Genomic DNA, 10,547 nt, shown 5'->3' with positions numbered 1-10,547 from the left:
CCCCTCCTTAGGAATGCATGTAATAACACTGTGATACTGAAAATCAGAAAAATTTCCAACCTCATATCCAAAATAAAGAGAACGAAAGATGAAACGACCAATATTTTTCCAAATTTGTTTATAAAAGTCTACTGTGTACCAACCAGAACCTAGACTTTTACCATTTGTCATGAATTTTAACGAATTAGCACACTCTTTAAAAGTTATATTTCCCTAACAAAAATCTTGTTGTTCTTCTGTGAGCTTAATGTTATGATTAAAAAATGATTAATCATCACAATCTAATTTTTTGCTTGAGTATAAATTTCTATAAAATTTTTGATTGCTCTGATATATGTTGACCTTTATCATCTATTAGTTCTGTTATTGTTTTCTTGATAAAAAATTTCTTTTTCAAAATTAATTTGAACATTTTTCACCATTCTCATGCCAGTTAGAGCGGGATCTAAGCAGCACACCTTCAACCTTCTTTTGTCGATAATGTTCTAGTTCAAGCTTTTTATCAAGTAAAGATTTTTTAACCTCATCATTTGGACAATGGTTCATAATAGTTTCTAAATGTAAAATATTATTTTCAAGTTTCTGGGTGAAATTGTTTTCCTCCTTTGATTTATTTATGCTGTACTTTAGACAAAGATCTAATCTTCATTTTCAATATTTCAAAAAATGTTTGATCATTACATAACAAATCAACAGGAAGAAGATCTTCCATATCACCTGACAGATAGTATTCCAAAATAGTATCCTTAATGCATGATTTAACCTTTTGTATATAATCTGCATCTCTGAGTAACTGAGAGTTAAATTTCCAGAAATCTTTGCCCCGTTTCTCTAAACAAGCTGAGAAGGTGAAAATAATTGCTGAGTGGTCAGTTCTATAACCTGGTATAATTTTAGTATTTTTCATTAGTGAAAAAGGTCTTCTGAAATTAAAAAATAATCTAAACGACTTTGTTTTATAGGTGAGGACTGACGCCAAGTATATTTCCTATCTTCTGGATAGGATGTACGCCAAGGTTCTAGTAGCTAAAATACATCGATGATTTCATCCATTTTTTTTTTACGGGAGTTAGGATTTCTATTATGTTTAATATTATATGTATCCATAAATTTATCAAAAACAACATTCCAATCACCACATAATAAAACACTTGTGTTTTTAAATGATAAAATGTTCTGCATAAGTATATCAAAGAATGAAGGTTCACCAGTATTATCACCATACAAACAGGCAAAACTCAATCTTTGTGAAAAAAATTGTTAAATCTAAAACAATGTAACGACCATTATCATCAGTAACAGAATTAGCACAACAAACTATATACCCTTTTCAAACATAACAGAGACACCTGCAATTTTACTGTCTGTATGACTGAAAAAAACATGTGCTTCCCCATTCATCCTCCCAGGTATTTTCAATATCTTTAATACTATGCGTTTCTTGGAAACACACTATTGAAGTATTTTTACTCTTAGCCCAATCAAATACATCTACCTTCTTTTGGGAATTTGAGAAAAGACCCCTAACATTCATTGATAATATCGTTACAATATTATCCATGATTATAGATGAAGTGATGTTTAATAAACCATATAAGTAAGTTCATAAGTGCAAATATACAATTGTAACAAATTTGACACACACAAACATTGATAATATCGTTACATTATTATCCGTGATTATAGATGAAGTGATGCTCAATAAACCATATAAGTAAGTTCATAAGTACAAATATACAATTGTAACAAATTTGACATACACAAACATACACACATACAAACATAAGATGTCGCATATTATTTTTTTCATTTAAAATTGAATGCATTAATTAATTTACAGTATGGCGTGTAACACTTATAAATAAATCTATCAAAGGAGTAGATGTTTAAATGGGAAATAGAATTGAATACTTATATCATCATACATGTTAGAGTTGTTGTGAATCCAGCCATTCAGTATCAGGACTTTCAAATATTTCAATCAATTATGGCTTGATTCAAGAAACAAAAACAAGCAAGCAATACACGTGGTTGTTAAATTTGATATATGCTTTGTGTGCTTCTGTATTTAATATTTGTTTGCTTTTGTTCTGATTGATATTGTGACACGGTCATGACTGCTGTACCACTAATTTGCCAATTTTACCTTTTATGTCGGTTTTGGTTACACAACGTTGTAAATATAAATAATGTGATGCGACTGTCATACAAGTGAGAGGTTTAGCGCTATAAAACAAGGTTCAATCTAACATTTTATACATTTGCACCAAGTCAGGAATATAACAGTTGTTGTTCATTCGTTTGATGTGTAATGTCATTTGATTTTTCCATTTAATAAGGGATTTTCCGTTCCTAATTTTCCTCGGAGTTCGGTATTTTTGAGATTTTACGTTTTACATAATATAAGCCGGATGATAACCCTTTCCTAACTCGGGACAGTGGTGTAACAGTACAACATCAGAACGAACTACAAGAACCAGTTGAATAAGACTCAAAACCAACATTTTAATCTAATTTAAATAAACGTGACATTTCCCTTCAACTAAAACATGCCCCTCCTTAAATGCGTACACCTGCACAAATAACAACCCAACCAAGCGTAAAAATCTGAAAATAACATAAGAAGTAGCATTGACTTTTAAAAAATATATTATTATACCCTTATCCTATATCTTCTATATGTGAAATTTCATTCCAATCGAGCGAGTGAAAAACAAGTTATCATCATCAAACCATTTCTCCATTATATTTCGTTCTTCTTTGATAGTTGTGACCTTAAAATTGGTGAATGATTTCACCTTCAAAAGGCTCACCCGCCTATATTTTACATTTGAATAAGGTTCAAACCAATCAAATAAGTTATTTTGAGACTATCAGCCAAAAACTATTTCTTTCAAACACACTGAGGGACGGACAAGGCCAATCCTATTTCCGTTAATCTTTCTGAGGATCATAATCAAACATAAAGGAGTAAGTGCCGAATTCGGCCTCAATTTTCAAGTTCATTTAACGAAAGATTTTAGACTCTTTCTAAACACTTATGTGTCTATTTTAATTGATTCAATTAGTTTATGTGAAAGATTTTAACCTATTAAGTCATTAAAAACGCTCCGATTCAAGCTTGAATATGAACAATCTATCAAATATGCCAAAAGTCATCACTTTTCAGATGGTTTTTGTCAAAAATGAAAGTGGCCGCATCCGTGTTCATCCTCAACCTTGATATATATTATGTATTATCATCAAATACAACTTACGTTTCAATATGATGAATGAACACGAATGAGGCCACATTCATTTAAGATGGAAACCGCCTAAAATTCAACTGAAATGCTACAATTGTGAAGATTTCAGTAATTTAGCATGACTTAATGATGCTAGTACCCGATATATGTGCATTGTATTGTCAAAAACAGCTCATATTTATGTAGCAGAAGCATTCTACTTTTCGATAAATATCTAAACGATTACATTTTCGCAATTTTCTGAAACTGCTATATTTTGGGGCCAAAAAGGGGTCTTACTGAACCTACTCCTTTAATAGGTTTTTAATGGCTTTTTTATATATTTCAAATCAAACTTACTTAAAACATTTTGATCTGAACAAGTAAGTTAATACTCTTAGGTCAGAAACTTGTGTTTTTCTCTAAATGTAGTCTGTTTTGTGCCTACTGTTGATAGGATAAGGCAGGCCCGTCCGTATGGAATCTTATAGGTTTTTGCGTTTTTACAACCAAGTAATAAGACTGCAGATATGGTTGACCCCAACGCGTTCTTCCACTGCCTGTCCCGTGTTATGGAGTATGTTGTGCAGGGGATGTCTACCACAATTATTTTTGCCCTTGTTATAATTGAATAAGTTACGACATGGCGTTAGTTTTCTCTATTGGAATAATTCATATTTGTCATCCTTACCTACATTAATAAACTGTGTGCTCATTGTGAAAGTTGTTCTGTTCATTTCTTTTTGGTCTTTACTGGAAATTTGGGACAACTGATTTATAGAGCAGAGTACCGACGAAACATGGATAGGATATGAAAATTCTTAAGTTCTAAGTAATTAAACATAATCTTCCTTACATATTAAAGTATTCTTGTTATATTCACAACCAGTCTAGCAATGATTATATAAAATAAAAGTTTTGAAGTGTCATACGTTTGTTTTACATAAATTCCTACTCTTTGAATGAAGAGAACAGCAAAACTGAATTCGGTGCCTTTTGATGAATCTAATTTAATACAACAACAACATTTGCAATTAAAAACCAATTGTTCAGAGAACAATTGAAAGTTTTTCCGCCTGCATAGATCCTTTTTTTTAATTCAAAAAATTTTAAAATTCTGTTTGAAATGTCATTTCTAGTGTCAAATGATAGCTAATTGTACGCTAATATAAAAAAAAATGTATGGTTTCTAGACATTTTTGTTTAAATAAGGAAGATAATATGTTACTTCCGATTTGGAAAACTTCACTGGCGGTAGAATTTGATAAATTACTTGAAACTGAATCCAGAAATATATGTTTCTATATACTTGTACATTACACAAGTACAAAAAAATAGCTACTTCCGATTTACACTAGGGGACTCCCGGTTGGCTTTTCAAAGGTCATATGACTTACAACCTAATGCAAAAAGTCTCACGGCCTTATCATGTATACATGTACTTATGCAGTTAAAGCAAAGGTCAAAATATAGACGTCACCTTTGACCTTGACCTCAAGTTGAAGGTCATAAACCAAGGACCTCGAATCAAAAGATACTAGATTTTTAATTGTTTATGATGAATGAGTTATATCACCATACGCGTAATTTTAAATATAAGAGGGGAGAAAAATCAAATTAATGTTACCGTTCCTTTTCAACCAAAGGACCTTGACCTCTGACCGTGACCTAGTTTTCTTTTTTTTTGGACCAAGGACCCTAAATCAAAAGAGCCTACGTTTCTATTACTTTAGGTTTTCCAGTTAGAAATTAATATAACTTGTATCAAATGCATAAGGGGGAATAACTTTCATATGGAGTCTTCGTAACGCTTCGATCTAAATAAAACGTAGCATTCGGAGGTAATAACGAGCAATTTGGAAAAACAAATTTGCATTTTTCTTTTACGGTTGCGAAGGAGATATCATAGCAAGAGAAACAGTATTTGGGGAGATGACTCTTGCCAAAAAATGGCGAAAGAAAAAAAAATCAGAACAAAATCAATACCAAAAGTGCAAAAATGATAAACTGATTTAAAAAATCTTAAATTATGTTTTAATGGAATAGAAATTGTGGGATAATGTGATGCACTATTTGAATATTGAAAAAAAACTTTTTGAATAACTTATGTATATGTCCAAATTTTGGCTACAAAGACACGTTTCAATCTCGACAAAGATGTCCATCTCTTTTATTACAAAACTAAACACAATTCATTCTAAGATGACAAACAGTTCATACTCAAATTGTGTACACAAGAATAACCTTAACTAAGACAATGATATATTCATCCCCATTATATTACATGCAACCTGATATGACAACTTACAGCTTGTTTAGCAATTTTAAAAATAATAACAGTCAGATTGATATACAGGTATGCTTTAATTTTAATTTTGCGATGAAAAATTCAAAGCAAATACAGCAAACTCATATCATAAAACCTGAAAAGGTTGACCATCCTCCACCATACATAAGATCAGCGAAATAATTATCTTGGACCTTAATATTTACTTTATCATGTAACTTTAAATGAACAACAACAGTCTGACTTGATGATAGGTCGACACTATCTGTTCCTGCATGGTTTCTTGCAATCATTATACCATTCACAGCAATATATGTGAAAAAGCATTTGTTCGCTTGCGTAGTAGTTGTCCAAAAGAAGGAGTAAAGTCATTCAGCTGCTGCTGTAAATATTCCTGTCGAAGGATTATAGCCATTACCATCATTTGTAATAACTTTATTATATCGGATCCGTTCGGTCTGTTCATCATATTGCCATTCAGTCTCACCAGAAATCCAATCTGTTTCTTATCTAGAAATTACAAAATATCAAAATTATCACCGTTAAGGTAAACTGTATATGGGATACCCACGTATCATAAAGAGATAATCAAATCCGGGTTACAAACTAGAACCGAGGGAAACACATCAACTATAACAGGAAAACAACGAATTAACAGTAATACTGAAGTGCAACCAAAACAAACAACATGCAACACACAGAGAACTGAACTAGAAAATAACATTTGCCATTTTTCTGACTTAATATAGGACATTTTAATAAAAAATAAATATCGTACGCTCCCGGTTTGTGATGAGGATTGTATTTCTCAATCTTTAGTATTTATGTCGTAGACCTTTACCCCTTACTCACTATTCGTTAGTTTTAGTAATTTCTTTATCTTTGACCTATGTTTTTTTTCAGTGCCCGTTTGATACCAACAACCAATACCCCAACCATTTCCATCCATTAAACAAATTTGTTTTTATTTTATATAACACGTATGGATTTTTCAAATTACTGCAACATACAGTACATCAAAAATATGTTTAATTTGATAATGATTGATAATTTTTTTAACTGTAGTCTTTTCTCCTTTTTAAATATACTATTCCCCTTGATTTATGAAATCTAAAGAACAATACTTACCACATCCACGGCTACAGTCACATCTACAACTGATTTCCTTCACCGGTTCGCATGTACAAGTACTGCATGGTGTATGTCCAACTACTAGATGCATGCTCCAAAAGACACACATCATAAGGGAAAATACAGGACCGTTTTGCAGACTACAATAAATATTTGTAAATATTAATATTACTCGCTATTTTTATTAAGAATTTCAGCAAGGTTGACATTGAATTAATTTTTGTCTATTTTATTTTTCAAATAGCAAGATTGGTGTGAGAAAAAAAAATCCCCACACTATAACTCGCGTATTCCGATATTTCTTGACACTCAACGCCTAAATTCTAAGTGTTTAAAAAGCTTGGCAAGCCTCGTACTTTAAATATTAAAACTTAACCGTCTCGAGTTGAGACATATCGTAACACACTTGTTGCAGAGGTGAATTCTTCATGTTTATCTCTTTTGTTCTTTTTTGGTCGTCTATTGTTCAAGTAGTCAGATATGTACATCGTAGCATCAGTTTTAAGGTTTTAGCTTTTTGGGTGAAGGTAAATCCAGACAAACGTATCGGCCGCATGATATTTTTTTTCAGGGTCAACAATGCACGGCGGTTGATAAAAAACATATGTGTTTCAAATGATTAACAAGGACCACACCTCATTTTGTAAGTATTAGTATTTTTAAACGACTTACCCCATTTTCACTACAGTAGTATATTTGATTGTTTTGAAATAGAACTGTTTAACAAATACTTAACTTCCGATTTGATACTATACATGCAATCTGTTGCATTATTCCATTATTACAAAATCCATTTTGTAAGAACAAGTGCTAAGTTTGAAAAAACAAGTTTCTGTTTATTGCGAAAAATATGCAATTTATATATTAAAAAAAATACCTTTAAATTATCAATCATATTATATACTTTTCAAAATAGCACAAACAAATTTTAAGTGAAACAAAAACTAGAATTATCTCCTCATCTTTCAGTTTTTAAAGTGTTCTAAAAATAGATATTTTGTTTATTTCGTTCCATTTTTTTTTTAATTCAAAATCCTTCACAATATTTTGCACAAAAAGTTCAATACTTACCACATCCACGGCTACAGTCACATCTACAACTGATTTCCTTCACCGGTTCGCATGTACAAGTACTGCATGGTGTATGTCCAACTACTAGATGCATGCTCCAAAAGACACACATCATAAGGGAAAATACAGGACCGTTTTGCAGACTACAATAAATATTTGTAAATATTAATATTACTCGCTATTTTTATTAAGAATTTCAGCAAGGTTGACATTGAATTAATTTTTGTCTATTTTATTTTTCAAATAGCAAGATTGGTGTGAGAAAAAAAAATCCCCACACTATAACTCGCGTATTCCGATATTTCTCGACACTCAACGCCTAAATTCTAAGTGTTTAAAAAGCTTGGCAAGCCTCGTACTTTAAATATTAAAACTTAACCGTCTCGAGTTGAGACATATCGTAACACACTTGTTGCAGAGGTGAATTCTTCATGTTTATCTCTTTTGTTCTTTTTTGGTCGTCTATTGTTCAAGTAGTCAGATATGTACATCGTAGCATCAGTTTTAAGGTTTTAGCTTTTTGGGTGAAGGTAAATCCAGACAAACGTATCGGCCGCATGATATTTTTTTTCAGGGTCAACAATGCACGGCGGTTGATAAAAAACATATGTGTTTCAAATGATTAACAAGGACCACACCTCATTTTGTAAGTATTAGTATTTTTAAACGACTTACCCCATTTTCACTACAGTAGTATATTTGATTGTTTTGAAATAGAACTGTTTAACAAATACTTAACTTCCGATTTGATACTATACATGCAATCTGTTGCATTAGTCCATTATTACAAAATCCATTTTGTAAGAACAAGTGCTAAGTTTGAAAAAACAAGTTTCTGTTTATTGCGAAAAATATGCAATTTATATATTAAAAAAAATACCTTTAAATTATCAATCATATTATATACTTTTCAAAATAGCACAAACAAATTTTAAGTGAAACAAAAACTAGAATTATCTCCTCATCTTTCAGTTTTTAAAGTGTTCTAAAAATAGATATTTTGTTTATTTCGTTCCATTTTTTTTTTTAATTCAAAATCCTTCACAATATTTTGCACAAAAAGTTTATTTTTAAAACAGTTTTCACAGAAAATTTGCCTATCAATCTAAAACAAATTGTTACTAAACAGAAAATGGAAACAGTTTGAGGCACAATAATGCATGTATTTTGAATTTTATTTTTAACAATTTTAGACTTAACGCTAATGTATTGCTTGAACTAGGTTAACTAGAACTAAGGTATGAAAGGGAATGACGAGATGAGAATCATCAAAAACATGTTAAAGCAAAAGCGTATTTGAGAAGAAAATGTCTTTTAAAATTCTCTTGAGCATTTTTGTTATGTCAAAGAAAAAAAACCTTATCTATAATTCAATTTCAATGATATAAGTTTCTAACTGACAGCAAACTTGCAGACAAATAAAACGTGACTCAACTCCGGATCTGTTTTATATTGCGTAATCCGTCAATAATTCTTTCTTCATTTTCATTTATTAGGTAAATGTTTCTCCGATTACATTTAAGACTTCCTGTAAGACAAATCAAGCAACAACAGGCATAATAATGAAAAGTTGCATTGCATTTTTTCTGTTAAATTAAAGAAATAACACTAGTCCTTGTAATAAATTCAGGATATTGGTAAGAACAATTTATTGTCATTTTGACCTAGATGAGTAAGGTTTGATAATTTAGTCTTAGATGCATGATTATTTTATTAGTTGTTGTAGCTTTTGAACTAGCTGTCAATTAACTGCGAGTACTCTTAGATCTTTATCTAGTTTTTTTTGTTGTTGTTGGGATTTACAAGTACCTATCCACGTCCACATGTATTTTTATCAATCTGATGGGTTAAGTCTTTTTCAACTGATTTTTATAGGTCGTTCTTATATTGTACTATTATACCACTGTCCCAGGTTAGATGAATGGTTGGGATCCCGCTTACATGTTTAACCCCGCCACATACTGCATGATGTGCCTGTCTTAAGTCAGGATCCGGTAATTCAGTGGTTGTCGTTTGTTTATGTGTTACATATTTGTTTTTCGTTAATTTTTTGTACATAAATTAAGCCATTAGTTCTCTCGTTTTAATTGTTTCACATCGTCATTTGGTGTTCGTTTTTCGCTGACTATGTGGTATGGGCTTTTCGCATTGTTGAAGGCCGTACAGTGACCAACAATTGGTAATTCTGTGTAATCTTGGTCTCTTGTGGAGAATTGTTTCATAAACAATCAAACCACATTTTGTTTTATAATCATCATTAAATATGATAGTATATCCAGGGTCCACAGTAAAAGAATAACCCTTGTGATGAAAAAATTATATTTCAAATGTCCACAATAAAAGTGTCTTGTTTAATTTCAAATTGATCAGATGTTGATAAAATAAATGTTCACACAGATGTAAGATAGTTTGATTTCTGCTGAATTAAAGGATAATGACATTTATTAAATGTCAAAAATACATCTACCGCGTGTGATTTCAACTAAATAAAAGAATGATGTATTAAATAGATATGAGAAGATGTGGTATAAGACCCAATGTGCAAAAAGAAAACCATTATAGGTCAACGAACGGCTTTCAACACTGACACTTGACTCATAACCAGCAGCAAGCTATAAAGGGCCTGCAAATTACTAGTATAAAACCATTCAAACAGGTCTAATCTATAAAAAAAAATCGAGAAACAATGACAAAACACGTCAGCAAACGAAAACAACCGAACAACAGGCTCATGACTAAGGACAGTTGCAAACAAATACAACAGGTTTAAAAAGGTTAAAGCAGGCATCACCTTTAACCCTAACCTGAAACAGTAGTACAACATTTCAACATAA

This window comes from Mytilus trossulus, chromosome 4 (assembly GCF_036588685.1).
Source record: "Mytilus trossulus isolate FHL-02 chromosome 4, PNRI_Mtr1.1.1.hap1, whole genome shotgun sequence".
Classification (NCBI taxonomy): domain Eukaryota; kingdom Metazoa; phylum Mollusca; class Bivalvia; order Mytilida; family Mytilidae; genus Mytilus; species Mytilus trossulus.
This window is presented reverse-complemented; position numbering follows the sequence as displayed.